General features: G+C 38.5%; 1 pseudogene; it reads right to left on the bottom strand.

The window, feature by feature from the left end:
* Positions 1–959: 959 nt before the first annotated feature.
* LOC118630387 lies at positions 960–1,083 on the bottom strand (annotated as a pseudogene).
* Between the last annotated feature and the right edge of the window lie 4,748 nt (positions 1,084–5,831).

Here is a 5,831-nt window from a genome sequence, read left to right as displayed (position 1 = left end):
TATATTATACAGTAAAACACAAAATTTCCATGAATTTGTGAAACAAAATATGAGGTGTCAAAGAAATACCAATATTGATTTAGACTATTTCTTACATCCACAGGACTTCACCAATTTCCTCTGTATTTAGAGGGAGGCAAAGAGAAGAGTTTAATAATTCCCTAATTTGGATATATTTTATAGCTGGGTTGGCAGAAAGTATACTTTTGTTAAAAATGTAGACACAGCCCGGCTGGTGGCTTAATGGTTGAGCATTGACCCATGCACCAAGAGGTCGCCAGTTCTATTCCTGGTCAGGGCACATGCCCAGGTTGTGGGCCAAATCCCAAATGGAGTGCATGCAGGAGGTGGCCAATGTTCTCTCTCATCAGCATTTCTCTCTCTCTCTCCTTTTCCCTTCCTTTCTCTCTAAAAATCAATAAAGGAAAAAAATATATATATTGACACAATATCTTTTGAAGAAATTCTCTCAATTTCTCTTCATTCTCCTCTCTTTCTTTCTTTTTTTTAATCCTCACCCATGGAAGGGAGGGAAGGACGGAGAGAGAAACATCCATATGAGAGAGACATATCGATTGGTTGTCTCCCTCATGACCCCAACCAGGACCAAGGATTGAACTGCAACCCAGGTCTGTGCCCTTTACTGGAATCGAACGTGCCAACCTTTGGTAGCAGGCTGAAGCTCTAACTGCTGAACCAAACAGGCCAGGGCTCTTCTTCCTCTTTCTCCTCCTCCTTTTTCTCCTTTTTTTAAAAATATGGAATCATGTTTCTGCTAAATTTCAAAGGGAATTTGGTGTTTAGACAAATGGATCAAGGGACAGACGATGTAATTTCAATATATGTATACAAAATTTCAAGTTATGAGTATACTTTAAGCAGATCTGAACCTTCTGAAACTTGACTGACATAAGTCAGGGGGTAAAGGGAGAGCACTAGGACCAGGTGAAGTGAGGCAGAGGAGGTTGGTTACCAAGGTGAGGTTATTTATTGCACCTTGTGGTCCTAAGGATCATAATGACTATATTAAACTGATAAGAACAGATACTACACTTGATCTTAGCCAAAAGGCTGAGAAGTGATGATCATATACTATAGATTTGAATTGGACTAGTGTCTCCCTCATGTTGACTTCAGATGTATATTGGTTGAAGATAACAAAGACAATCTCTGGCCTTTTGGGGTTTGGTCATTGCTAAAGAGCACCAGCTAATTATGTTGGAGTTAAGAAAATAGCTCCAGTTAACAGCAGGAAGCTGAGATGGAAACCCACTGCGAAGGCTGCGTCAAGACAGGCAAACAGTGTGGCTCTAGCAGCCTCTGAATTTTCATAATCTCAACCATGTAGTAGGTCTATTGCAGCAACACTAATTCTCAGCTTCACTCACTTTGGGTTGAAATATTCTGCCTTGGTCCACATTTGCTAAACAACTAAGGAAGCCTAAGCTTGGCCTCTGAGTAGAGTCTCATGACAAGTGGTGACTCGGACAATGCTAATACAGGAGAGAAGGAGAGATTCTTTCTGTTACTAATAAATTGTTTTTTAGTCTCCAAATATTCTTTTCTTGGAGAAAATGGGTAAATTATAGAAAAGAGAAAACACTGAGAAAGGCCACTGAGTATTTCAAGAATGCACATTTATTTCTTATTATCACAATTGAAAAGAATAATGTACCACTTTGTCACTCTTCTTGAGAGACCATTAATAAAATTAATAAAATTGAGAGTTAACACTGAAGACTCAGTCATGAATTAGCCACTAAATAGCGATATGTTTACACTGCAAGTGCATTTAAAGTCATTAATTACCCAAACTTAATAAAGTGAAATCTCTACCCTGTTAAAGAGAGTAACAGATGTTGTTTTTAAAGTTTAATGAAAAATATTTATCTGCTGCTATCATGAAATCCTGTTACCCTGACCCTCCTTTTTTTTTCTCTCTCTAGTTAGGTTTGTTATGTTACAGTTAAAAGCTCTTTTGCAAGATGATCAGTATTGTTGTGTAATTACTAAAGCTAACTGAAACGTTGCTATTTTTCACGCCGCTCTCCATAATGCATATTTGAAGAGCAAGAGCAAGGCTTTAGAAATCTGTGAGAATAAAACGGAGAAGTGGCATTTTTCCTTCGGTCAACATGGCAGGTGCAGATCAGTAACCACAGAAAGGACGTCTAATTAGTGCAGCTTCAGCTCAGAGAAACCAGGTTGGCAACGGCGCTTTCTCTTGGATGAACTCAAGGAGACTAATTTCTTGAAGCCCTGGGCAACAGCGTCATAAGCAATAAGCAAAGCTTGTATCAAAAGAATAAAGATATTTCAGTGTTGGGGGAAAACACCCCCACAGCCAGGAGGGAAGGAATCAGAATTGAAACTGCTGCAATTGGGAAGCTTCTCCTCGGGACCTATTTCCAGCTGGTCCCCTGTTCTCTCAGGCAGCATCCTGGGACCAACCAGTGGCAAGCGGGAAGAACTGTCTATAGAACCTGAGTGATTTCAGAGGTAAAGAAGGCATATTCAGGGCGAATGACCCCCACCCCTGAAATATAAATGAAAGTGCTAATTCCCTTAACCAAGGGACATCACTGGTCTCTACTGACTTGAAGTGAATAGTGAGTGTTACATCATTAACCGGTGCAGACACAGCACCTTCTAACTTGGAAATATTTTACAACTTTCACAATTTTGTGTAATAACACAGGGAATACATCCTTGATTTCACCTTCTAGTCTTATAACTAGCTTGAAATCCTATTCTTTCCAGGTTTAAGAATGAAAAATAGCAATTGGGGGGGAAAAATGAGAAAAGCATATAAGGTCAATTTTGTCTCCCGGGAACATCCGCTCCTATGAGAAAGGAACACTTTTTCCTTTTTTAGACAAATCCTGGCAGATTGAAATATTAAACAATTAAAGTTTTTTCTTATCAGTTATACTGTGATGAAATGCCAAAAGTAATCTTATCCTTAATCATAAACGAAAAGATCATGACCTTCCAAGGAGCTGCTAAGATGACTGGAAGGTGGTTGGGACATAAAGATGTTGCAGTTAAAATCTGCTATAATGAACAACTCAGACCTGCAAATATTTACAAAATATCACACCTGTTACAGGCCAGGCACTTTGTCAAGTACTTCAGGGAGGAAACACGATGGCTAAAGCACAGTCCTGGACCCAAGAAAGTTTCAAGTTTAAGAGCAAGGTTAGAACAAGCCCACAAACTGTCCTAGGCAGCAAAACAAAACCCAAAACAAACAAACAGCCTGAGTTGTCCAAAGATGTTCCTTTAGAGTTGTCCAAAGATGTTCAGACCAGGAGCTCTCAAGTTGAGAGAGCTCAGTCTGTCACTCACAGTGGGCTTTGCGGATTGCATCGGGTTTCTCACTGGGAGGGTGAAGACCACGATCCAGGTTGGGAGAACAAGTGAGCCCAAGCCTCAAGCGTGAAGTCAGAGGTACTTATTTGGAAATGGCAACTTTTTCACTGAAGTGTGGGGTGTGCAGATTGGGATGTCAAATGTGAGAGTTGTTGACAAGAAAAGTATCATGTCGTGTATTTCTTTTACATAGTAGATTCCTGGCAGGTGTGCTTGCTTTAAACACTTTCAAAGGAAGAATGACATATATAACCAAAAAATGAAAAAGTCATAAACTGGATGAAATTTTCCAAAGTGACTACATCCTTGTAACCAGCATCTAGTTCAATAAATGATGTTACCAGCATGCAGAGGTTACCTCCTATATAGACTCTTTCACCCCCAAGGGTAACCATCATCCTTATTTCTATCAATGCATCACCATAGATTAGTTTTGCTTGGTTTAGAACTTAATAAATAACATAATACAGTACATGGTTGCGTTTAGATTCATTTATTCAGCTCTCTCCTTTTTTTGTTCTATGTAACTGTAGTTTGTTCTCTCCAATTGTCCATTAGTATTCAATCGTACGGAGATGCATATTTGAGGATTTGAGCTTTTTGTTGTGTTTAATCTTAACATTCCAATCAAATAATATATTAAAAACAATTCCATTTCAAAACAGGCAATTATAGCCACTGACTAAATACATACATAAGCACCTACTTACTATATTCAAGTATGAATATTGGTTAGTAATTTTCCTTCTTAGAGATGAGTATCAACTCTGGTAAAAGGACCAGGTGTGAATTGGGCATGAATTAGAGTCACATCTGTGTTCTCTTTGATTTCCTCCACTTTGTTTTATACACTGGCCTGTGCTGACTTTTCTGTGTGTTCTGAGCTATTGTCTCTGATTGGCGGGGTCCTCAGATGTACTACACTCATTGTATTCCAATGCAATTATTCATTTATTTTTGCCCCAACTGCAAAGCATTGGGCACCTCTACTACTAACTACATTATGTTAAAAAATAAAAAATCATCCTTGCCCTTGTTTGGCTTGCCAATTCCAGAATAACGCTCACTGACGTAAACCTGCACTCTCTCTGGTGAGAGAAAGTGTTATCTTCCTCTTGAGGAAGCTCTGTGTTTTAAGCAAGAAAAACTAACTTTCAAGCCTGCCAGCTGGAAGGCTTCTCACTCAGAAAACATACAAATTCTCTCTCTATTGTCCTCAGAAGGGTCATCCATCCCTGGATCTGTGATGCTCACCAAGACTTGCACTGCTAATGTTTATCTGGGGAAAAATAGCATTCCTGAGGACCAGGGCAGAGTTTCCCATTTCAGCTCCCAGCCCCAGTCATTCTCTCCTCCAACCCCTGATATCTGCCTCTATATGCTTCTGAGGGGGATAAAAGAAAAGAACCACGGGAATGGTGATGGTATAAGGTGGTGTACACTTTCAGAGATTCAGTAAGAGAGTGAAAGACTGTTGGGGACGGTGCTCCATGCCATCTCCAAATCCTACCAGTACCTGTTAACTGAGATCATTTAACTTCTGTTCCAATTGTGGAGAATGAAAGAAGTAAAGGCTGGCAGAGTGAAAATATTCCCCCTTTTCATCTTTCTTGCTATTGTGTAGCTGTGAATTTCTGGGAAACATTCAAGTTTATTTCATATTGTCCATTCACACTCAGTGGATTCTGCGACTGCTGTATAAAGAGCTCTATTAACCACTTGGGTGGGATGTAGAAGTAGTTTGGAACTTAACAGCACTAACACTATCTCCATAAGGATATGTATATAGGAGGAATGGTGTTACAATTTTCAAGATATAGTAGAATTATTTTGAAATAAAATTTTATTGTAATTTTTAGTTTATTATAAAAAAGCACTTCCCCTGAATAAAGTATTTCTTATTATAACACTAATGTAATAATACCACTATTAGAGAGGTTTTTAAAATTATTTCTAAACAATAGAAACAGTGATACATTTTAATATTATAAGTGAGAATTAGAATAGAATTAAAAATTTTTTTAATTAAGTTTTTGGAGTGACATTGACTAATAAGACTTTTTTATTTCAAGTGTATATTTCTGATACATGGTCTGTATATTGCATTGTGTGCCCACTACTCAAAGTCAAATCATCTTTCATCACCATATACTTGGCCCACTTTTACTATCCCCACCCCCCTTCCCTCTGGTGACCACCATACTGTTGTCTATGTCTATGAGTTTCAATTTTGTATCCGTATATGAGTGAAATCATATGATTTCACTTAGCATAATATTCTCAAGGCCCATCTATGTTGTCACAAATGGCAGTATTTCATCATTTTTTATGGCTGAGTGGTATTCCATAGTATATATGTACCACATCTTCTTTATCCAATCATCTATCGAAGGACACTTTGGTTGTTTCCATGTCTTGGCCACTGTGAATAATGCTGCAATGAACATAGGGATGCATAT

This window comes from Molossus molossus, unplaced genomic scaffold (genome assembly GCF_014108415.1).
Source record: "Molossus molossus isolate mMolMol1 unplaced genomic scaffold, mMolMol1.p scaffold_m16_p_14, whole genome shotgun sequence".
Taxonomy (NCBI): Eukaryota; Metazoa; Chordata; class Mammalia; order Chiroptera; family Molossidae; genus Molossus; species Molossus molossus.
Note: the sequence above shows the minus strand (reverse complement) of the source record. Positions and strands in the feature narration are given on the sequence as shown.